The following is a 23,809-nucleotide window of genomic DNA, read 5'->3' as shown; positions in this document are numbered from 1 at the left end:
ATAATATAAAAGAAAAGGTTTTCGGCTTTACAAAAAAATACAACACGTTGAAATGGGTGTAACCGTTGATTTTTAGTAAATTTTTTTCAAAAGTAAGACATTTTTTTTTGAAAATTGCCCTCCTCACTAAACGGTACGGAATGGACCCCCCGTACTTTGATTTTTTTCTTGTTTCAACCCAACCTACATATCTTTTTGAATCAGTCTGTATTGAAGTAAAAAAAATAAAATAAACATATAAAAGTACGAAAATAATTTGTTACCTTTTTTTTGTAAAACCATTGCAGCAGCTTTATATAAACGAAATCTGCAAAATGAGCACATCAAATTGTTGGAAATTAAATGATCTTTAAAAACTGTCATGAGTATTTTTTCACTAAAAGTTGTAGAAAAAAAGCTATGGCCTTTCAAAGATTTTTTTCTTGAAAATGTACATCTACTTTCAAGTATAACTTTCTTATTTTCAATTTTACAGAAAAAAGTGCCTTAATCAAAATTGTAGAAAAATAAATTATCTACAAAATTCCTTCAGACATTTTTTTTGTGGGACTTACGGTTCGCAAGATATCGATAAAAAACAGTTAACACCCCTTTTTCCAAGATGGGGGCCAAATGGGGGGGCTTTCAACCCCGAAAACTGGATTGTATACTCACATTAACCTCCCCTACAGATCAAAACAAAAAAATCTTGTCCTACCTAAAATGCAAGGTTAATGTAACATTTCAATGGACTAATATGTGATATTTAAAAAAGATAAACGGATTACCGACCGCTAACCTCTAATTTACTTAAACTGTACCAAAAAGTCAGTTAAACGACATTCGTATAGATGTAACCGACCGCACCAATTAATGTTTAAAGTCGATGATGGAGCTGATGTAACGAATGTAGTATCCCGTGAAATATGCCCCTTATCAATTTTCACAACATCAATATTCGAATGATTTCAAAAAAAAATCTGAAAACGACAAGGAGCTCAGGTCTTTTTCAAATACATCGTTCAACAAAAATATGATGTGAAAACGTATTGGAAAAACTCGTTCGCACGTGTCTGAAATTTTCGACAATTATCACAAAATACTTCTACTTCTAGACCTAAATTGATGTTGTAAATGAATGCAGAAAAAGTTGTATATCGGGTCATTGGTCAAATGTTTCAAAACATAGGTGGGTCAAAAAAATCGAAATTCTTTTGTTTGATTTTGTACTCCGAAAAATCGATTGCTAGGCACCTCTTGAATATACACACCAAATATGAGCTCTTTTTATTAACTAAAAAAAACTCATTTTTTTATTAATTGACTTTTTAGCAAATTTCTTTACATACCCGAGTCGAACTTTATGTACGAATTTAAAACTCAAAGTACTTTATAGAATCTATTTAAGTACTTTTCATCTTAAAATGAACCTAAATTAGAACTTTGTATACTTGCTAAACTCAGTATCTCCTGTGAAACCTTCATGACTGATGATTTACGACTTTTAAAACTGAAAACACTAGTTAAATCCTAAATATTCTATTTGTGTCCACAATCTTAGACCTTACTATGTACTTATTAGGCTCTTTAAACTTGGTAGATACTATTAACACTATTTAAGCTAGGTTGAATCTATTGAAACTCAAACTTTTTTAATGTTCTTCATGTGCCTAGAATGTTTAACCCCTGAATTTGTACTCTTTAACCTAGGTTGAGACTTTCAAAACTCCAAATGCTAGTTAAGTCTTAAAAATTCATGCTCAGACAGGAAACTCCTTGGCCACTTGGTACTTTTATATGGCATTCGAAGTAGGTCGATCGGGAGTGCGGATCGGTTTCGGTATTAAAAAATAAAATAAAAAAAAGTTCAAAGTTAAGAAAATTAATTCTTTAGCTTTTTCTAACTTTTGAATAAAAAGTAAACTAATGTACATGTAGGTACTATATTAGTTTAGTGAAAAAAAACAGCGTTCGCTACGTCATGTACTCGTACCTATGTACCTATACGTAATATAAAAAAAGTGTGAAAAAATTGTGAAATAAATATGAAGAACAAAAGTGAAAGTGAAAGAAAATAAAAAATTATAAAAAATTAATATTTTAGTGAAAATAAAAAATAAATAAATAAGTAGTGTTTCTTTTTTCTGAACGTGTCTGACCACGTTCAGAGGAGCGCGTTCGTTTGTTGTGGTTTCTTAATAATGTCATATAGAATGTAAGCCTTAAATTTTGTTATAGAATTTTGACTATTTGGCCTCATATATAAATTTTAATATTAAAGTTCAAATAGTCAAACTTGTAAGAAATTTAACATAATTAAAACAAATTGATGCACACATTTTTCATTGATTAAATTTTTGCAATGTAGTTTTTTTTTTTTTATTTTTTGTAAATAAATTTCTCAATAAAAATTTTTATTATTTGCAACAAATATCCTTCTCTAATTGTAAGGGAAAGCAAATGGATTAAAAATCCCAACAACAGCAACAGCAACAAAACGCAGCTGTCCTGCGACAAAATTTTTCGACCAAATAAAATAAAAACAAAATCAGAGATATTCTACAATTTTTTTTTTCTTAACAAAATAAAAGTGCTTGATAAAATAAAAAAAAAAATTATTTGGCGGCAAAATAAATTGTTTGTTTTTTTTTTAAAGTTTGGGGTAAGTAGACGTAAAGTGACTTGGGACTTACAATAAGTACCATGTCGGAGTCACAAAAAGGCCTATAGAAGTCTTAGAAATACGTAGAATAAATAGGACTTAATGAGTTTTTGTAGAATATTTAGGTTCTAAGAAGGGTTTAACGATAATATTTTTGGTCCTAAATAACTACCCAAAATGGGATTTTTTCCGATAACCGACTGTTTGAGGTCTTAAGTAGAGGTTATTTCCTTTACAAAATAGATGATATTTAAGGCCTATTAAATCTAAACGGAGAATATTTGGATTTAAAATAGGTTTTAAATAGTCCCAATTGTTCGACTCGGGTATTCTTGTAGAAAATTGAACGCTCTAGAAAAAAGGTCTCAAACACTTGTTTCGTTTATCTAACCGTTTAGTAGATATTTGAGGTCCAAAAATCGAGAAACAAATTGAAAAATTATAATAATTTTGTAGGAAACAGATTGCTCCACAAAAAAGGTCTTGTTAACTTTTTTTATTATTCTAACCATTTGAAAGATATTCGAGGTCAAAGTTAAAAAAAATTATAAAAACATTTTTAAGTTTTAAAAATTTTCCAATTCACTGAAACTTAATTTTTTTTCAAATTAGCAAGATGTATTCTTGTAGGGGCTTTAACGTTCTTGGCATCAAATTGATTGCTTCAACCGTTTAGAAGATATTCGTATTGCTCGATTGATACAATCGGAGTACAAAATCGAAAAAACGAATTTCGATTTTTTTTGACCCACCCTAATAGGTAGGTACTAAGTATGTACTTCCAAAAAAAAAATAAATTTTCAAGTTCCAGAAGGTCGATTTTTAAAATCTAAACTGGATCTTATTGATCATGAAATAACAAAATTAGTTTTTAAACTTGTCGTGGACTCTTTTTGTTATTAGGTAAGGAAGCCCTTTAGAGCACCTGCTCAGAGAGCGCAATTAGCGCTGATTTGATACCATAACTCTTGTGACCTCAATTGCTTGTGGAATAGCTAAGTGTGGTTCTAGACAAGGAAGACAAAAATTGCGATCACTGATCGTTTTCGTCCGGAGAGAGACTGTTGGCTTGAACTATTCCTGGTCAGATACCTGGATTAGCTTAGAAGAGCGCATGACCCGATGTGCAAGTCTCTTACTCAAAAGGATTTCTGTAAATTTCTTTCATTCATGTCGTTTTTGCCATTGAGTTTTGTTTAGAAAAAGTATAAAATCTTTAATTCTGAGCAGGTCCAGAGAAAATGATCTAGGGTCTCTTACTCTTGTGTAGCCTTAAACTTCGACAATGGGCATTGTACGATATACCAAGTTAAGCCGCGTGCTGTGCTCCCTTATCGTGGTTTTCGCCCTATAAGAATTGAATTGGCTATTTGCCCGCGCGAGTTAAAGATATCTCATAAGCATTTTTCGTTAGCTGGGTGACCGGTGACATGGGGCTCCGGATCCGACTTATATTAAGTGGTTTCCCTAACCTAATCGATTTTCAGAATAATAGTACTTTGGATGTGTTTTTTCTAGTTATACTCGCCATTATATCCTGGCATACGAACGTATTTGTTATCACTTTGACTAGGATTTATTGTTCAATTCATATATGAAATGGTCAAATGCCTCGGTCTATGCACAAGAAGTAACTTTCAATTTCTAAAAAAATTTTGTTTCATAACTTTCAATATCAATTGCATACAATACCTATATGGTTAATCGGCTTTGTGTCCATAGATTTTTTTTAGCATTCTCATAATACTTGAAACAACTTTAACCTAATTATGTTTTAGTTTCAAGCTGGAATAGACTGATTTCTATTCAAGTTGACTAAGGTCTTATTAAGCCCAAATCCGACCTTGGTTTCTCCTGACTTTGTTACGAAATTCCTTGGCACAGAAAACATAAATATGCTGTAATTTGCCTTTATTTTGGTTGTTTCTGTTTTGTTGTTGTGTTTTTGTTCTTGTAATAGGCGTGTGCCTTTCTTTTTTTTTAGGTTTTTTTGTTTTTGCTATCACCACCCTTAAAATCACAAAAAATAAAAATGTTTTTCTTTCGTATACACTCTCTCACTCGTCCGTCGTCGTCGTATAATGTTGTATACAACTTTTCCACTTGAATATACTACTAGCTCACATATATTTGTACGGGAATAGGTGCAGAAATAAATAAGAGAGTGAGGTTTTGCTTAAAACGCGTCGAACAATAAGTATGTTTTTTTTTTTTTTTTTGTTTTGTGGTGTACACACACTTTGTGAACACATCCCTTGTAGCTGTTTGTTGCTGGTGCTCCTTGCTTCCGTTGTGTTACTGAAACTGAAAGCTGTAAGCTGTGACGTTGATGCTGTTGGTTCGGTGCTAAATTGGACGAAATGCCTCAGGGTGTAGCACATAGTTGAAGGGTTCCCTTCTTTTTTTTTGGTTTGCGAATATACTTACGATCACCCCTCCCCTCCTCATACTACATACTAATGGACTTATTTTGTAGTCATGTTATACTAGGATGGAGGCATTTTTCCTTGGGCTGTGTCCGTATTTCATTAATTTTTACGGTTTTCTATGTAAAACAAAATATAAAATAGAGAAACGAATTGTTTTGAGAGAAGAGTAAAACCGCGAGTTGATTGTGTTTTTTTTGTTTTTTTTTTTTTATTTTTGTTTGTACAATTTACAGTAAAAGCAAAAGGATAATTTGTCAATGTTTGTTAAGTGGATTGAAATCAATTGGTGGTCGTTTCCGAAATTGTCTTCGAATTAAATGCTTTAAGCGTTATTAGAAGGAACCACCAAGTAGGTATAATGGTGATAGTATTGACAATTTATTTAAGAGGAAAGCAAAACAATTATAAGAAAATATTGTTTAATTCTATTTTTATGTAAGAAGAATTGACATTAGTTCTTATTGTTTGCTTCGTCATTGTTTTCATGGGTTGTTGATATTGATGAATAAAGAGAGAGGTAAACATTGAAAAGTCATAAATTTTTAAGTAACAAGGTTCTCAATGGTTGGTTGAGTTTTTTGATCAACTTGAAAACAATTTAATTTATTTGATATCACACTTGAAAGAGTTTCATGAATTTAATATAACGTTAGGGCAATTTGTGTTGGGTTAAGTTTTTTTCGTTTTTTTTTTCTAGAATGTCCTTTCAAATGATTTCGTTCATAAATTCAGAAAGATAAAATTTTTTCCTTATTTGTTGTCGTATCAATTTTCGAATTGATTCAGTGTATTCTAGAATGTGTATTTCAATTACGAACAAACATCATTAACATAAATAATTCCTACAGTTAAAGGTTATAATATCTTAATTGACATAATTCATTTTTTTTTTTTTAATTGAGATAAACTTTGTGTAACTAAATATGTCAAGTGTTAAGTGCGCAAGAGGAAAAAGTTACACATACATCTCAGTGTCCTTTTAAGCTTATGCATTAAAAACTGATACAAAAAAATGTTGATTCAAAATGGGCATAGTGAACTAATTAAAACAAGGCGTTTTTCGGATTTTAGAAGGATTCACAATACTGGAACTATTTCTAATTCTCATTAAACTGATTAAGACCCGATTTTTCAATCTTCTAATAAACAGTCAGTTTACTGTTCGACGAATAAAGTTATTAGGCTTCTTAACAATCAGATAACAACATTGAATTTTTCAACCAAGAATAATTTATTCTACAGCATAACAAAAAAAATTGTCAAATACAAAAGTATTCGAAATTAAACGTCATTTTTATTCATAATTGTTTTTGTTTTCTTGTGTTCCTCTGTATTTCTTGTCAAAATTCTTTCAAAGCAGCTTTGACAATTGACACAATATTTTGTTGAAATTATTCCTTAGAATAATTTTTATTCGTCTCTGAAAGGAGCAGATAGTTTTATTCCTAGGAATAAGCTATATCTGCCTGTTGAAAAAATGATTTTTTCTCTATCAGGGAAATACGTACTAACTGACTGTTTAACTGAGTATTGAAAAACTGGCCCTATAACATTTTTATAAGCAATGAATGTAATACAGAATATTTTTTTCAAGCTAAATTTATGCATTTATTGAAAAAAAAATTTCAATACAAGTAATTACGAGTATACACTCCATTTCAAAACATCAAAAAAAAAGTCATCGCATTCAATATATCTTAAGATTTATCTAAACCAATAACAGTTGTCTATTATTCAGGATTGTAAAAAAAAGAGTGTGTGTACACATGTACACGCGACTGAAGTTATACTTCTCATTCAGTATATGTAAATGAATTTCATTTGATATTTTTAATTTCTATTATGAAGTAATTAATCCACACTTAGTTTTTTTTACATTTTTATCAAATGAACAATAAATTAATTCTTTCATCCTCCTTGAGTCCATGTAATTTTCAATTTATTCTGTGAAATTTACTCATGTTGTGCGGTTCAGAACGTACGGTATATGGTTAACGAAAGTAAATGAATTGCGCATAAAATGTGCGATATGGTAATTTTATGAGAATTGTGTGTGCTTCAGCACTAGTAGTAGCAATATGGAACTTGCAGGGTTGCTACAAAGCTCAAAAGTTAGCTCAGCTCAGCTCATAGCTCAGCTCAAATTTTGAGCTAGCTCACTTTTGAGCTATGTATGTACCATAGCTCAGCTCATTTGAGCTGAGCTGAAAGTGAGCTGAGCTGAAGGTTGAGCTGAGCTGTTGGGTGAGCTGAGCTGTTGGGTGAGCTAAGGTAAAGTGAGCTGAGCTGTGATGGGTGAGAGGATACATTGATTTTTATTTGGAAAGTATAGTGAAATATGAAGATATTTTAAACTTTTATAAAACACCATAGCTTAAGATGTTTGGTTCTAGTTATTAATGGAATTATTTTAACACATGGATATTTTTATAAATAAAACAGATAATTTTTCGTGATCTTTTTTCTTTTTTTTTTTTTAAAGTAAATATATTTCTATTTTTTTTTAGTAAAATATTTCTTTTTTTATCATAAAAAAAAAATTCCGGTACAATCCGGTTTTTCGACTTTTTTCAAAATTCCGAGAAAATCGTGTTTGAAAGTAAGGGTAAAATTTTTTTTCGAAAAATCCCCGAATTTTTAACGCTCCTGGAAGCTAAACCGTTTGAGAGCAATTTTTGGGAGTGATGCCAAATGATAGCTTGTATCATGGGCCTACGCTTTGCACATTGTCAGATTTTTAAAATATCGCCTTTCATTTTAAACTGCCACATCATGCCTATTTTATCAGAATCGTGCCTAATTTTTTTTTACTTTTAAGTTCTCCCGGTTTGAGAACGCGTGGACATACAGGGATGGGAGTTGTACCCAAATGTAGGTTAGAGTCCCCGCTACCTTTTGGCATCAAAAAATTTGTTTTCATTTTCTTCAAAACTCCGCGATATAGGCGTTCGAACGCTTTGATCTAGAAACAGGGGAGTGGTGCCATATGAAAGTTTATATTCTCAGCTACCCGATAGTGGTATAATCCGCTTTTTCGATTTTTTTCAAAATTCCGAGAAAATCGTGTTTGAAAGTAAGGGTAAAATTTTTTTTCGAAAAATCCCCGAATCTTAACCGCTCCTGGAAGCTAAACCGTTTGAGAGCAATTTTTGGGAGTGATGCCAAATGATAGCTTGTGTCATGGGCCTACGCTTTGCACATTGTCAGATTTTTAAAATATCGCCTTCCATTTTAAACCGCCACATCATGCCTATTTTATCAGAATCGTGCCTAATTTTTTTTTACTTTTAAGTTCTCCGGGTTTGAGAACGCGTGGACCTACAGGGATGGGAGTTGTACCCAAATGTAGGTTAGAGTCCCCGCTACCTTTTGGCATCAAAAAATTTGTTTTCATTTTCTTCAAAACTCCGCGATACAGGCGTTCGAACGCTTTGATCTAGAAACAGGGGAGTGGTGCCATATGAAAGCTTATATTCTCAGCTACCCGATAGTGGTATAATCCGGTTTTTCGATTTTTTTCAAAATTCCGAGAAAATCGTGTTTGAAAGTAAGGGTAAAATTTTTTTTCGAAAAATCCCCGAATCTTTGAACGCTCCTGGAAGCTAAACCGTTTGAGAGCAATTTTTGGGAGTAATGCCAAATTATAGCTTGTATCATGGGCCTACGCTTTGCACATTGTCAGATTTTTAAAAAATCGCCTTCCATGTTAAACCGCCACATCATGCCAATTTTTTCAGAATCGTGCCTATTTTTTTTTTACTTTTAAGTTCTCCCGGTTTGAGAACGCGTGGACCTACAGGGATAAGAGTTGTACCCAAATGTAGGTTAGAGTCCCCGCTACCTTTTGGCATCAAAAAATTTGTTTTCATTTTCTTCAAAACTCCGCGATACAGGCGTTCGAACGCTTTGATCTAGAAACAGGGGAGTGGTGCCATATGAAAGCTTATATTCTCAGCTACCTGATAGTGGTATAATCCGGTTTTTCGATTTTTTTCAAAATTCCGAGAAAATCGTGTTTGAAAGTAAGGGTAAAATTTTTTTTCGAAAAATCCCCGAATCTTTGAACGCTCCTGGAAGCTAAACCGTTTGAGAGCAATTTTTGGGAGTAATGCCAAATTATAGCTTGTATCATGGGCCTACGCTTTGCACATTGTCAGATTTTTAAAAAATCGCCTTCCATGTTAAACCGCCACATCATGCCAATTTTTTCAGAATCGTGCCTATTTTTTTTTTACTTTTAAGTTCTCCCGATTTGAGAACGCGTGGACCTACAGGGATAAGAGTTGTACCCAAATGTAGGTTAGAGTCCCCGCTACCTTTTGGCATCAAAAATTTTATTTTTCATTTTCTTCAAAATTCCGAGATATAGGCGTTGGAAGTTGGGGGCGCTCACTTTCAGCTCAGCTCACTTTCAGCTCAGCTCAAATGAGCTGAGCTATGGAACCTAGCTCAAAAGTGAGCTAGCTCAAATTTGAGCTGAGCTGTGAGCTGAGCTGAAATGTGAGCTTTTTGCAACCCTGGCAACTTCCCACATGGAAATTACCACATGCAACTTGTCACATGCAACTTCCCACATGCAACTTGCCACACGCAACTTGCCACATGCAACTTACCACACGCAACTTGCCACATGCAGCCTGCCACATGCAACTTGCCAGACGCAACTTGCCACATACAACTTGCCACATGCATCTTGCCACATGCAACTTGCCACATACAACTTGCCACATGCAACTTGCCACATGCAACTTGCCACATACAACTTGCCACATGCAACTTGCCACATGAAACATGTAACTTGCAACGTGTTGTGTGTTTTATGTTTGCCGTACTGCGGCGTACTGCATTTTTAAATACTAAAGTACTGACTACTCTAAAGGTGAAACGACATCCCTGCTACCCATGGTGATCGCGTCATAATCCCTTTGACATTCTTGTCAAAAAGTGAATTTTCATACTCACCCTCCCATAAGAAGTATAACTTCAAAAAATTGCGTGCACGAACAAGAAAAACACACAAGCTTTTACAAAAGAAGTTCACATTACAGAGTCTAAAAATGTTCAAAGTTCACATTATAGAGATGAAAATGCAAATTTTTGGCGATTCACATTTTAGAGAAATTCGCATTATCGGTAGTTCACATTATCGAGGGACTAATGTAATATTAGTATTTCACGTAGAAATATAAAAAAAAATGACAATGGCAGCAATTATTCGAAAAAAGTAGAATTGCGGTGTCCCTTATTACTTGTTGCTGGATCATGTGAAATCCAAAATTCATTCGTAAAATAATTGTTTTGCGAAGGCAACACTGGGAGGGTTTTTTAAAATTTCAAATTCTCACTCTTTTACAACAAATTGAAAGGAAAAACGGGACTTTAAGCGAAAAACTCGGCGGATTTGTTATTTTAAAATAGAAAAAAAAAACACTCCAGCGCACAATGGGTACCCTCACATACAAAGTGCGGACAAAAATGTAATGACCATTTTTTTTTAATGAAACGCCTGTATTATCATTTATATGATTTATTATTGCAAAAAATGCATCAAGTCAGTTTTTTTAAATTTTTGTTATTTTAAAGAAAGATAAAAAATGTTAAAAAATTTTTAATTAAAAAAAATTTTTTTTTTTTGAATTAAAAAAAATGGTTAATGCCAGAAATGGAACCTGACTCTCAGTCGAGCACCTTATTCTTACCCTCTAGTTTAGTCTTTTATAGAAATAATAGTGCCAAAAAGGAATTTTTTTAGTTTTACGTTGTAATTTTTTTTTCTCCGTGTATCGTCATTTAAACTCGTATTACTCGAAAAGGGGAAAAAAAACTGCTCTATTATTTCGAAAGGTAGGACAGTATTCTTCATTTGAGAACTTAAATTGTAGAGGGCACTAGAAGGCAAACCAACTAAATCTCCAAATGAAAATTAAGCTAAATAAAAATGATTTAAATTGCTTCACTAACGAGCCCCATTACAATTAACCTTAATGTTATTTAACAATATAATTTATGTTTTTAGGAAGTATTAACCTTCTCGTTTAATATCCATAAAAATTTAATACTGTTCAAAATTTTTTAACACCCGCTATAACTATCGCAAGTTCACACCTTATAACTGCAGCGATAAGAAAACTGTACCTTTTTTTATATACCGACTTTGAATGGCTATTAAGAAATGAAAAAAAAGAGTAACCGTCAAACTTTTTTTGGTTTTGGTTCTATGGGAGATTGTAGAACGTTGTTTAATCTTTGGATTTTAAAAAACTGACATTTACTTTTTTTATTTTTGACATAAGGCGGTACCCACTGTGCAGCGTTACTTCGTAAATTATGTGTTCAAAGATCGGTGCAGTACTTTTAAAATATGATTCAATAAACATCCTAAGCCCTAGTTTGTTCACAGTCGATTATCTTTTAATCAAGGATTATTCCATACAAAATTCCTTGATTAAAAGATAATCGAGTGTGAACAAACCGGCCCTAAGTTTGTCAAAAAAGCCAACAACAAAAAATTTCAAAAATACCCAAGTTTTCCAAACTTTTACGATTTTAGCCCTGAAAAACTAATTCTTAGAAAAGCTTATAATATTTTTAAGTCAAGTCTTCATCGAATTTCACAGGTCCCTTTTCCGTCAAAAAACTACTTTCTCCCGTAAAAAAAATATTTAGCGTACTTTTATCTCTAACAGTTTTTTTTTTTCTTAAGTTATAATTTTACTTTGAAAAAAATATTCAATTTTTGCAATCTTTGAACCTACTACAGATGGTAAAATTCTATCACGATATAAAAGTGCCGAAAAAAGTCAAAAGTGTCAAAAATTGTAAAAAATGCATAAAATGTCTTAAAATCCTAAAAATTGCTTTGAAAAAATATTCAACTTTTGCAAACATTGAAATTACTACAGAGGGTTAAATTCTACCTCGATATAAAAGTGCCGAAAAAAGTCAAAAGTGTCAAAAATTGTAAAAAAAAAAATGAATAAAATGTCGAAAAATTCTCAAAATGTAAAATTGAAATAAAGCATATTGTAATCAATCAAAATTGTTAATGTTAATTGTTAAAAAATAATGTTTATCACGAAGTTCAACCCAGTAAAATTTTAAATAAATTGATTTCTATAGGCTAAATGATTCCCAAAATATTGCTTTTCAAGACATGAATGTCCTGACTAAACCCCTGGTCCTAGAAAAATGGTTTATACCTTTTTGAAAAGGGTGTTTAATATAGAAAAGAACCTCATCAAAAATGTGTACAAAATTAGGGGATTTTTTTTTATTATTTAGAAACAGTTTTTCCACTTAGGAACTTGATTCAAAAATAACGAACGCCCTAATGCACATAACTGCATTTCATCTAATAATTCGGTAGCATTCCATTTTAGACTTTTAGAGTAGCTATAAAAATACTATTATGAAACCAAAACCACAATGTTGATTTGGCATTACCAAAAACAACTGTTAAGAATCAGAACTACCAGATTTAACGCATGGTCTAGATCCAAGATAAACGAGCTTGTCCAAAAATATAACTAATTATCAAGACTTCTAGATTTAAAAAAAAAGGAGACTAATTTTAAAATTTCGTCATATTTAAATTTCATTTAAATTTGTCTGGAATTTTAAAAATTAACTCTCTGTATTTATCTCAAAGCCAAATAAGATTTTAATTGTTGTTTGTCTGCTAAATAACATTTAATGATAACTAAGTCAAAATTGCATGTTCTGACAGTTTTATTCTCAATTGAAATGTTACACTCTCAACGTTATCGACTTTTTAAATCATTGTGCTCATTTCAAGTTTGTTTTTTTTTTAATTTTTTCTTACTTTATTATTTTTTTTTTTTTTTAAGTTTAACAGGATAATTGAAGAAAATTATAGGTATGTTTGATGGCGAGTATATGTACGCTGTTACGAGCACATGTAAAATTTAATTCCTTATAATTTAAACAAGCACGCATAATGCAAACTAACATTGAGCTGAGATTTAATACTTTTTTTTTTTAGTTTTCTTTTCTTCGTTTGCATGCATCTTATTAAAAAGATTATAATCATTTTCGTTTATTAGATGTCTTAACGTTCAATTGCGCTGTAAGCTTTAAGATTGCTTTTAGCTTAGAGGTTTTTCATCCTCAGTTAAAAAAAAAGTTCACGTGCTTATTAAAATCGAAATGAAGCATATTGTTATCAATCTTAACTTGTATAGAGTAGCCAGTAGTGAGTATCATCACAAGTAGAGGGTTTGTCATAAATTATATCCATGCAATATATAATAATTGCATTGAGATTTATTGCAATAAACAAATAAACATAGATACTTTACTGTATATAAAAGTTGGACGTGTAGATTGAAGTTCCTAAGATCACACTGAAAGATCGGAATAACAATTTCGTTATTCTGCAATTAATGTCATGCAACAGTGCCCCGACTAATTGATTATTTATAGAAAAGGCTTTGTTTTTTGTTGGATGTTGGATATGAAATTGATGGGGATTTTATTTTTGTGTGTTTTTTTTTTTTGTTGTATGATCAAAGTTCGGTGTCAATAAACAGCTTTTTGTTGGCAAAAAACAATTCGCGTTGCACAAATAGGTCAAACTTTTATCTGATTTTGTTGGGTGTTTCATTATTCTCACAATGCTGAATGAATGTAATTGTTTGCTCTTAGAATACAGTATGCATACTTGAACTAGTTTTATATTGATAAACATTTATCTGAGATTAATTGAATTAACTGACTTCATCAATTTATTCAATTAAATCTTTGTTTTTTTAAATTTCCTGCTAGTAAGTGATCACAGGAATGGAAAATAATGTCTTAATTCAGTTAAATAAGGCAGACATTAATTTGAACAAGTGATTTCTTTAATAAATTTTTAATTTGTTAGAGAAGGATTTACAGAAGTAGCTGAGAAGCTATTTTAGTAATATAAGAAGGCCCACTACTGTGGTCAACTTTTAACAAATAGTGACTTTTTTTAATGGTTAAATTCGATTTCTAGAAATTTTTGGAATAATGTGCATTTAGAAAACTGCAGATTTTTTTCTTTTTCTGTACATTTTGTACAAAAGTTATTCTTAAATGGTGCACATTAACCCAGAATAGCATCAACTGAACTTAATAATCTTTAACTGGGACTACAAAAAAAAGATAAAAAAAATAACTATTTTACCGATACCTAACCCATATAAGAACACAAAGAAAAACAAAACCCAAGTTGGGTTTGTTTGTCAATGAGAACGAAAAGTCGAAACTTTTTCAATCTCTCTAAAATAAATAACCTTTTACTCTTAATTTGTACAAACAAGTTGAAATGTTGTGTTTTTTGTTTGTTCTTGTTTTTTATTTGTAATAGAAATACTCTTCATTCGAATGATAAGTATAAGGAAAGGATATCTCTCAAAGTAACTTCAACTTTTTATCAACCTTATCTATTTTTGTGTTCATTCAATCCTTTTTTATTTTTTTTTTTTTTTTATTAAAAACCCACGCTGAAACTTCGATGTGAAAGAAAAAAAAAATGATAGGTTATAGGTATATCCATTAGTTTTTGTACCTTATTTTTATTATTACAAATTGAAGGACGATAAAAAGTTAGCAGTAGCGGTTCAAAAATATATAAAATAAGTTTCGTAGTTGCAGAATACCAGTGTGGGTCAAAATGTGTCGAAATTAGACGAAATCGCCCATCCGCCTCATAAAATTCCTTGTTCAGAAAAGCAAAATCTTAAAACAATATCTGCTCCCTAGTTTTTTTAATGAGTTGTATTTATAAAAAAGAAAATCTTATATATAAAAATGAGTTCGTTTAGTGTGTGTGGCCGATAAACTCGCGTTTGGCTGGTCCGATTTTGGTAATTTTTTTTTTGTTTGAAAGGTATTAATATGTAGATGGTTTGTATCAAAAAAAATAATACCTTTTCTCGCATCTTTTTATAGCTGTCAATTTGTACGAGTAAAAAAACACTCTCGCTTTTTAAAAATTTTAACTAAGCTTAGTTTGTAAAGCTTTCAAAATAATTAAAAAAGCCCGATTTTGAGTGAAACAAATAATTATTCGCCTTGTGACATTAAATCCACTGCGAGTAAAGCATTGGCACAGTTAGGATCAGAGCCGGTTTTAGGGGGGGGACAGCCTGTGCCGTCGCCCAGGGGCGCAAGAATTGAGGGGCGCCGCAGGCGCCCCGAACTTTTACAAAAGTTATATAAATAACGAAGTCTTTCCAATCGATGTTTTATTTTTTTTTACATTCACAAAGGCGCCCCAATTTTTTTTCTATTTTACATTTTCAACAGCGCTCGTATTGTTTGTCCTAAACTTTTTGAAGAATGAAGGCGCCCCCCAATTTTGGGTTAATTTATTTGGCTTCCGGGAAGCCAATGCTGTCCAAAATCTTCGTTCATCTTTGAAGAACAAGGCGCCCCAATTTCTTTTGAAAGACTAAAGCAATCCTTAAATCCAGAAACCCCTAAATTCCGAAAACCCAAAAACACAAAATCCCGAAAACCCACAATCCCAAAATCCCGAAAACCCAAAATCCAGAAATGCCAAAAACTGACAGCTTCTCCATTTCTCATAAAAACTACGTTTGTGTGTGAGAATAAAAAAATAGGTCTGTTCGTTGTTCCCCCCTCCAGGGCACTCTAAGTCATTTCAATTAACTGTGAAAAAAATCAGAGTTTCTCGGGTTTTCATTTTACATCGAACACCTCAGAGCTTTAGTTTCATCAGCGAACATCGAACACAGAGGAAATAACTCTGGTTGAAAAAGGAGCTACAAAAAACGCTTGACAACGAATTCGGAGCGACCCAGAGTGCCCTAGAGCTCACAACGAACAAACCAAATACTTATAAATACAGATATTAAAGGAGATGGGGCGTTTTTGGGCCATGAGCGTACATTAATGAGACTAGTCTCAAAATGAAGCTGAAGGTTAGTATATTCAATCTATGAATTTTTTTTCAAATCGTAAGTCAGGGTCTTGAGATACAAGGCTCCAAAGTTCGGTTTGATAACTCTTGTCCCTTTTATATGCAAATATCATGAGAACTACAAGTGGTATATTGATGTTTTTGATGTCAAATGAAAGGTTGTTTTAGTGCCTTTTAAACAATATAAAAAACATATTACACAAAAACAAAGAAACGGTGAACAAATAAAGAAAAGTAAAATGTTATTTAAAAAAATCGATTTTTGTTCAAAATATTTATTTATTTTCAATTTAAATATGCTTACAATCAACACACAGGTGTAGTTATAAAACTGTTTTAATTTTTTAGAATGCGGATTAGAAGCTTGTTTATTTGACCAAATTATGTTAGAGAGACACAAAAACTATAATTTCTTGTGAAGAACTCTGGGCTACACTCTTGTTTACATAAACTAGATTACAAAATACATACTAAAGAAGATTTTCGATAAATCCACTCTTATCTCAGTTTAAGTTTAAAATATATTTCTTGGAACGATTTTTTTTCTTCGTTTTGTAAAGTCTTTAACTACATAGTACTTAACAACCTTTCATTTGACATCAAAAACATCAATATACCTCTTGTAGCTCTCATGATACATATTTGCATTTAAAAGGGAGTTGTAAGGGTTATCAGAACGAACTTTGGAGCCTTGTATCTCAAGACCCTGACTTACGATTTGAAAAAAATTCATAGATTGAATAAACTAACCTTCAGTTTCATTTTAAGACTAGTCTCATTAATGTACGCTCATGGCCCAGGTCCCATATAATTTTGCCCCATCTCCTTTTAGAATTGGGTGGAAGCGATTCAAAGTTTTTTATTGGATTTCAGAATGAGTGAATCATTGAGTGATTCCAATCGAAAACGACATTAATGTACCTAGTTGAAAAAGTTTTTGAAAAAATATTGTTCAAATAAAACCAACTGTACCTAATCTCTAAATGTGTTTAAACAAAAAAGTCAGAGATAAAGGTAGTCTTGTCAATTGAGCCTAAATGACATGAATAATAAATTTTTTTTTTAAGTTAACCTTTTTAAGTTAATACACTGCACATTTTTAATAAATGCATTAACAAGTATATGAGAGGTAAGACATAATCTGCTATTGCTTTTTTTCGTGATTTTAAAAAATTGTTTTTAGACGAATTTTTTTTTAGAGGCGCCACTTGCAATCTTGCCCAGGGGCGCCGGTAGTGCTTAAACCGGCACTGGTTAGGATTGGTTGTTCCAAATCGTGCAGACCAAGATGTATTTGATCAGAAATACTACGCGAAAGGCAATACAATTGTTTAATCAATTAAAAGTATTTGTGCAAACCAATGTGCCGATGTTAAAAGATCAACAAAAGTATGTGTATGACACCATTATGCAAAGTGTCATTAATAAGATTTATGGTTTGTATCTATTATATTATATATATTTCTCCTGTGCGTTTGTTTGTGACCCTACTCCTAAACGACTAGACAGATTTTTCTGAAATTTTGTGTGAAATGTATGTGAAAAGGTCCATCAGGCACAGGTTTTGTTTTATAATTGGACCCGGTAGGTGGTGCTGTTGTCAAGTTATAGGCAAATTTCATATTTGGGGTCGAATAACTATACAGATTTTTGTGAAATGTTGTGCATGTGATAAGGTCTATCCGTTTCAGGTTTTGTTTTATAATTAGATCCGGCAGGTGGCGCTGTTTTCAAGTTATACACTGAGGGAAAAAAACAACTTAAAATCAACGAAAACCACGTTGATTCAACTTTTTTTCGGAATGAACATCTTTACTTTAAAGTGGTTTGCCGTTATAAAACTTTAAACCAAAGTTGTTTCAACTTTGAAAAAATGCATAAATTTATTAAAAAAAAAGAAAAAAATTGGCAGCCACTGGGGATCGAACCTACAACTCTTGGATCTCCAGGCGAATGATTTAGCAACGTGTTATCTAGCTGTTGAAAATAAGGGTGATAAAATACAACAAAAGCTGAAGTCCGACAAAAATAAAAAATTTCTTACGTTGTTTCAATTTTAATTTAAAGATGTTTCATGTTAGTTTTTTCAACATTAAATCAACGTTGAACGTATTACATTTTACGTTGCTTTTTTTCCCTCAGTGTAGGCAAGTTCCATAGGTGGAGTCGAATGACTGGACAGATTTTTGTGAAATTTTGTGTTATGACAAGGTTCATTCGAGACAAGTTTTGTTTCATAATTGGACCCAGTAGTTGGCACTGTTGTCAAGTTTTAGGAAAATTGTATATTTTGAACGAACGACTGGACAGTCGTTAATGGCGCTGTTGTCAAGTTCTAGGAAAATTGCATATTTTGAACGAACGACTCGACAGATTTTTGTGAAATTTTTTGTGTCCGATAAAATTCATTCGAAACATGTTTTGTTTCATAAATTTGACCCGGTAGGTGGCGTTGTTGCTGAAGTATGTATAGACAAATTTCTTATTTTTGGAGTCCGAAAGACAGTGTGATAAGGTCCATCCATGTTTTGTAAATTATAATTGTATTTGGTAGGTGGCGCTGTTGTCAAATTATAGGCAAATATTCCATATTTGGAGTTGGAAAGACTTGACGCTGATGTCAAGTTAAGTTCGCCTTAGTTAAATTCCATATTTGGAGTCCGAACGGCTGTATAGACTTTTATGAAATTTTTTGCGTTTGATAAGGTTCATTCGAGACAGGTTTTGTTTTATAGTTGGACCTGGTACGTGGTGCTGCTGTCAAGTTATGAGGAAATTCAATATTTGGGATTCAAAGAGCTCATATTCAAGGCTAATAAATAAACATGATTTAACTCTTTAAATTGTTATTTCCTCAATTAAAATTGTTTACCACTAAGCTATCTCACAGTTGAAACTTGGTATGATAAACTGAAACTTAAAATTTGTTTAAGTTGTTTCAACTACCAATTTATTAATACAATTTCCGCATTAATTTAAAATGATTTAATCTTTTTAAGAAAATATTTTAATATTTAGACGTATGCATAGAATTAAGACGGAATCTTTTCATTTTAAGTCGTTTTCTTTACAATTTACAAAAAAAGATCGCTCCTTTTTGGATTTCCTAAATAGCCACAAAATATCAAATTTTAGTAGCGATTGCAAGTGATTGAGAGGAGTTCGAGACACAAGGTTTTGTTTTTAAAAACATTTTTATACTATTTTACACAAAAAACCCGTGCAAATACCAGAAAAAAACAGTGGCATGCATACAACATACATATCCCCTGGAAAGCAAAATTATTATAACTCCATAGGATCTGTTAAGGACATAACAGCATTTTGCTTTCCACTGAAGATTTATGTTGTTAACTTGGTGCACACCCCAATTAAAATTATAATAGCTTTCAAACAAATGGTTTGCTTTTTTTAATACTTTATACAATTGTATGTATGTTTGTGCTCCATATATCAATATGTGGCCCGATTTTTTTTGTATTAGAAAAGGTTAACACATTGCAAAGCAAAAAATTGGAAATAAATACTAGAAAAATGCGGAACGGAGTCCGTCGGGTCAGCTAGTATTTTTTAAATCTAATCCTACTAATAAAATTTGTGAATATTTATAAAATAAAAAACCACTCAGAAGTCGTTTTGTCCCTTATTACCGAGCGATCATCGACGACATGTTAATCCAATGCGAACAAATCGCTGGACAAAAGTCAAACCTCACGCTACAAGACAAAACGATATACATCTTCATCGCAGGTTGGGATTACTTAGAATTTCTTCAAAAGTAAAAGAAGACTTACTACAGAAATGATCCTGTGAAGTATAGTCTTAATTTAACCATCACATTTGGGTAATACTAGTGAATTATTGTGCACCAACCAACTATGAATTATATGCGTTCTGAAATAGAAAATTCCATATAAAATTAAATAATATTGTTCCTCTCATAAACAAACAATGATAATGTAGAGAAAAGGTGATCGTACCAGGTTGAGGTGAAAGGTAAATAGCACACGGACACGATCGATAGGTAGAAAATAGTCCAGTGCATTTATGATGTTCATATATGGGCGACCCAGCAGTTTGTACCAGCCCCAAATGTTTTTTTGCTCATTCGATAGAGCATTGGCTGAATATCATTACCCTGATTTTTCGCACTCGTGAAATTCACCTTTCGGCCGCCATCTTGGATTTTAGTTTTTGTTGAATATCTCGATTTCTTTTTATCCTACATAAAAGTTGTGTATACAAGAAACGTAGGCAATTAAATTTCTCGTCTTTTATGTTAAGAACACTTTTCGATGTTCTGAATATTAAAAAAGTTACAAGCCAAAAAAGTAAAAAGAAAAAAATGACAATTTTAAAGATTTGAGCACTTTTTATCAAAATAATGAAAAAACGTATCGAGAAAAGATTATTCGCCTTAAAATTCTCTACAACTCTTTATACACCTTTCTTTTTGTATCGCTATAATTAATAAAGTTATTAATACTTTTTTGTTAAAAAATACCCCTTTTTTAAGGCAATGAAGAGACTTAAATATAAAAAAATTGCAAGTCCTGAACTTTCTCTTGTAACATAAAGCTTAAAAATACTCACTAATCATTTAAAATTCAAGATTTGGTAAAAAAAAAAATTCAGAAAAAAGTAAAGATAGAAAAAACAAACAAAAAAGAGCATTTTTAACAAAAAAAAGTATTAATAACTTTTGTATTTATAGCGATAGAAAAAAAAATTGTATGGCAGAGTTGTAGAGAATTTTAAGGTGAATAATCTTATCTCGGAAGGTTTTTTCATAATTTTGATAAAAAGTGCTCAAAACTTAAAAAAAAAAACTTTTTTTTCTGTTTTTTTTTTTACTTTGTTGGCTTGTAACTTTTTCAATATTCAGAATATCGAAAAAGTGTTCTTAACATAAAAGACGCGAAATTTAATTGCCTATGTTTCTTGTATTCACAACTTTTATGTAGGATAAATAGAAATCGAGATATTCAACAACAACTAAAATCCAAGATGGCGGCCGAAAGGTAAATTTCACGAGTGCGATAAATCAGGGTCATGATATTCAGCCAATGCTCTATCGAATGAGAAAAAAAAAAAAATTGGGGGTGGTACAAACTGCTGGGTCAAATTATAAATGCACTGGACTAAAAATAGAATTTAGATTTTTGGTTTGGAAGGTAGACAACCTTGTTGAATAGTGTATTAAGTAGATCATTGAGTAAGTAAATTCGTCTCTCCGGTAAACAACGGGTTTCCTTGGGTAAAATACAGAGTTTCTTAGGTTAAATCGGATCACTCACCCTCCCCAGTAAAATCACATTTCGTTCAAAATGAGAGTTTGTGTTTGATCGGTATGTACGTTCATCTGTTCGATTATATCTTCTGAAATCCTTTTCGTTATTTGACAAATGAGGTATTATTGGAAGCGCCTTGCTAGTCCGCTAATTATATGCCATGTAACTTCACATTAAATTGAAATGTTACGCAGGCCTTTATAATTTCTCAAACTCAATTTTAGACTGTTATTAAGGATTCCATTCAACCTTAACACAAGTAAATCTGCAGTATCTGCACCTGCTCCACAGTTATTACATTGGGAAATAAAAAACAAAAAACTCAAAAAATATCACCTCAATTGTGTTAGAAACGCAAATATAAAAACTAAGAAACAATCTAATAATCCGCTATTTTTGGCACGTAATTCCTTGAATCCTAAATTAGTTTTATTCTGCAGAAACAAAACAAGAACAGAAAAAAAAATGAAAAGGATATACGCTCAATATCACCAAGAAAACAACTCAAGTTTTTGAAGGTACGAGTACATATATCTTCTTCCACTTTAGCAGCAATAGCTTCAAGTCATTTTGTGAATTTCTCACGCGTCACACGTACCAAAGTCAGACAATTCAAAAATTTTGAAACAAAAAAAAAAAAACACTAAAATTTATACCTAAATAAAATATTTGTGAATCTGTATATAGCTTTTGTGTTGAAACGAGTGTTATATGTGTCTTTTCAAAACAATGGAATGGATGGAAATAATTCAGAGGGCGCCAAGTACTTTTGCTGGAAGAACATCTGCGAAACCAATTAAATCTTTATATGAAAACAATGAACATTGGTAATTGCGTACTCTCAGGCAATAGCTAGAGAGAAGGATGGTAGCACAGAATCATGACATGCCATATAACGATTCCAGAATTATGCACTTCTTCACTTTTTTTTTTTTTAATTAATTTTTTTTTTCTGTTCAGTGTTCACGCCCTGCAGGTCAAGAAGCAATTCAAAATGTCCGATTGGCAGATTCTTGTATGCATCTGCACGAATGCACACAAACTACTCTCATTTTTTTTTCTGATCATGGAAAATAGTTTTTCAAGTACGAATGAAGAAGGTACATGGTACTCTAGTGATGAAAAAAAAGCTAAAAATAGTTGTTGGAAAGTTCTTATTTTTATATTCGTGCTATGGGGACCAAAAAAAAAATAACGATGAAACCATGAACCATCAGTGTCTTTACATATCTTCATTAGTTTTACCACCTTACAATTGAGCTTTGACAGCCAACCAAGTTACCATCATCGTTAAATAACCCTATTTATGCATGGCATGTGGCGTGTTTAGAATGAGTTACTCTTTGCATGTGCAACCTGATGCTTGTTTGTTGAAAATATTAAATGCTTGACTGCGCGTCGCATGTTTTTGTTTTTCTCAAAACATACATAAAAATGTGTCTTTAAGATTTAATTTGAAGCTTTAAAAAAGGGATTTTATTAATTTTACGGCAGCCCGTAAAAATAAGATAAACTTTAAAATGTATTTTTTTTTTTTTTGAACTGATTTTTAGTTCACAAGAGTTAATTTGCTATACTTAATGGGAATGAATTCTACATTGAAAAAGTAACTATTTCATCGTAAATTTTTTTACTTTAGCATTCATAATGTTTAATAAAATATTGGTGTATTTGCTCGCATGGGGATCTGTGAGATGTAGTTTTAGTTTAAAGACGCTGGGTGCAGAAATGTTTTTAATACCCGATTGAGTTACAAAAACTTTATGATGAACTGAATTTATTTCTGTGAAAATTTAGAAAACAGCGTTAAAAAAATAAAAACTAATGCTGTTTTCCTAGTTATTGGTGAAAGCGAAATATCCTGTAGAAATACTGTTGTGAGAAAAAATGAATCTTGCAAACAAGGGAATTTTTTTTTATTATTATTACCAACCCCAACTTTTATTCTCTTATACGAAACTACTTTTTCGCACTTGTGAAATTCACCTTCTGGTCATCATCTTAAATTTTAGGTTTTGTTAAAAAAATTTAAGACAATAAATGAAGTTAATTAGGTAAATTTCCTACATTTTATGTAACGAAAATTTTTCAATGTTATTGAAACTATGAAAGTTAAAAATCAATAAAGCTTAAAAATTGTTAATTTTTTTAAAGTCGTTTTAAAAAATTTGCATATTTGTTACCAAAATTTGTTAAACTATTTTTAAGAATCACTCAAATCATTATATTCATTTAAGTTTGCAAATGACTTTAAAATCATCTATACCTCATTAAAAAAATATTAAGCAGATGCTGGCAACACTTCTCTTGAGAGATTAAGCTGTGGTTAATTTCTTCTCCTGTTTTGCAATATTTTGGCAGAATTTTTTTTTTATTTTTATATTTTTTCAACTAAAAATATTTCAAGTTATTAATTTTAATTTAGTACTTTTCGCAAAATCATTTTAGTGACTTGAGCAATACATAGTTTTAAGCTGCTGAGTTTCTCAGTTAAATTATATTTTTGATTGAAATAGTG

The 23,809-nt window shown here is 31.6% G+C and overlaps 1 protein-coding gene and 1 non-coding gene across 3 annotated transcripts in view; both read right to left on the bottom strand.

Moving 5' to 3' along the window:
• LOC129908772 (mannosyl-oligosaccharide alpha-1,2-mannosidase IA) overlaps positions 1 to 23,809 on the bottom strand; it is a 235,158-nt gene that overhangs the window by 110,440 nt on the left and 100,909 nt on the right. The window lies entirely within an intron of this gene.
• Positions 19,620 to 19,824, bottom strand: LOC129912825 (small nucleolar RNA U3). Its single transcript, XR_008771922.1, has one exon. It is a non-coding gene; the product is annotated as a small nucleolar RNA U3 (small nucleolar RNA).

The sequence above is a fragment of the Episyrphus balteatus genome, chromosome 2 (genome assembly GCF_945859705.1).
Source record: "Episyrphus balteatus chromosome 2, idEpiBalt1.1, whole genome shotgun sequence".
NCBI classification, from domain to species: Eukaryota; Metazoa; Arthropoda; class Insecta; order Diptera; family Syrphidae; genus Episyrphus; species Episyrphus balteatus.
The sequence above is the reverse complement of the archived record's forward strand: the minus strand, read 5'-3'. Positions and strand labels throughout refer to the sequence as shown.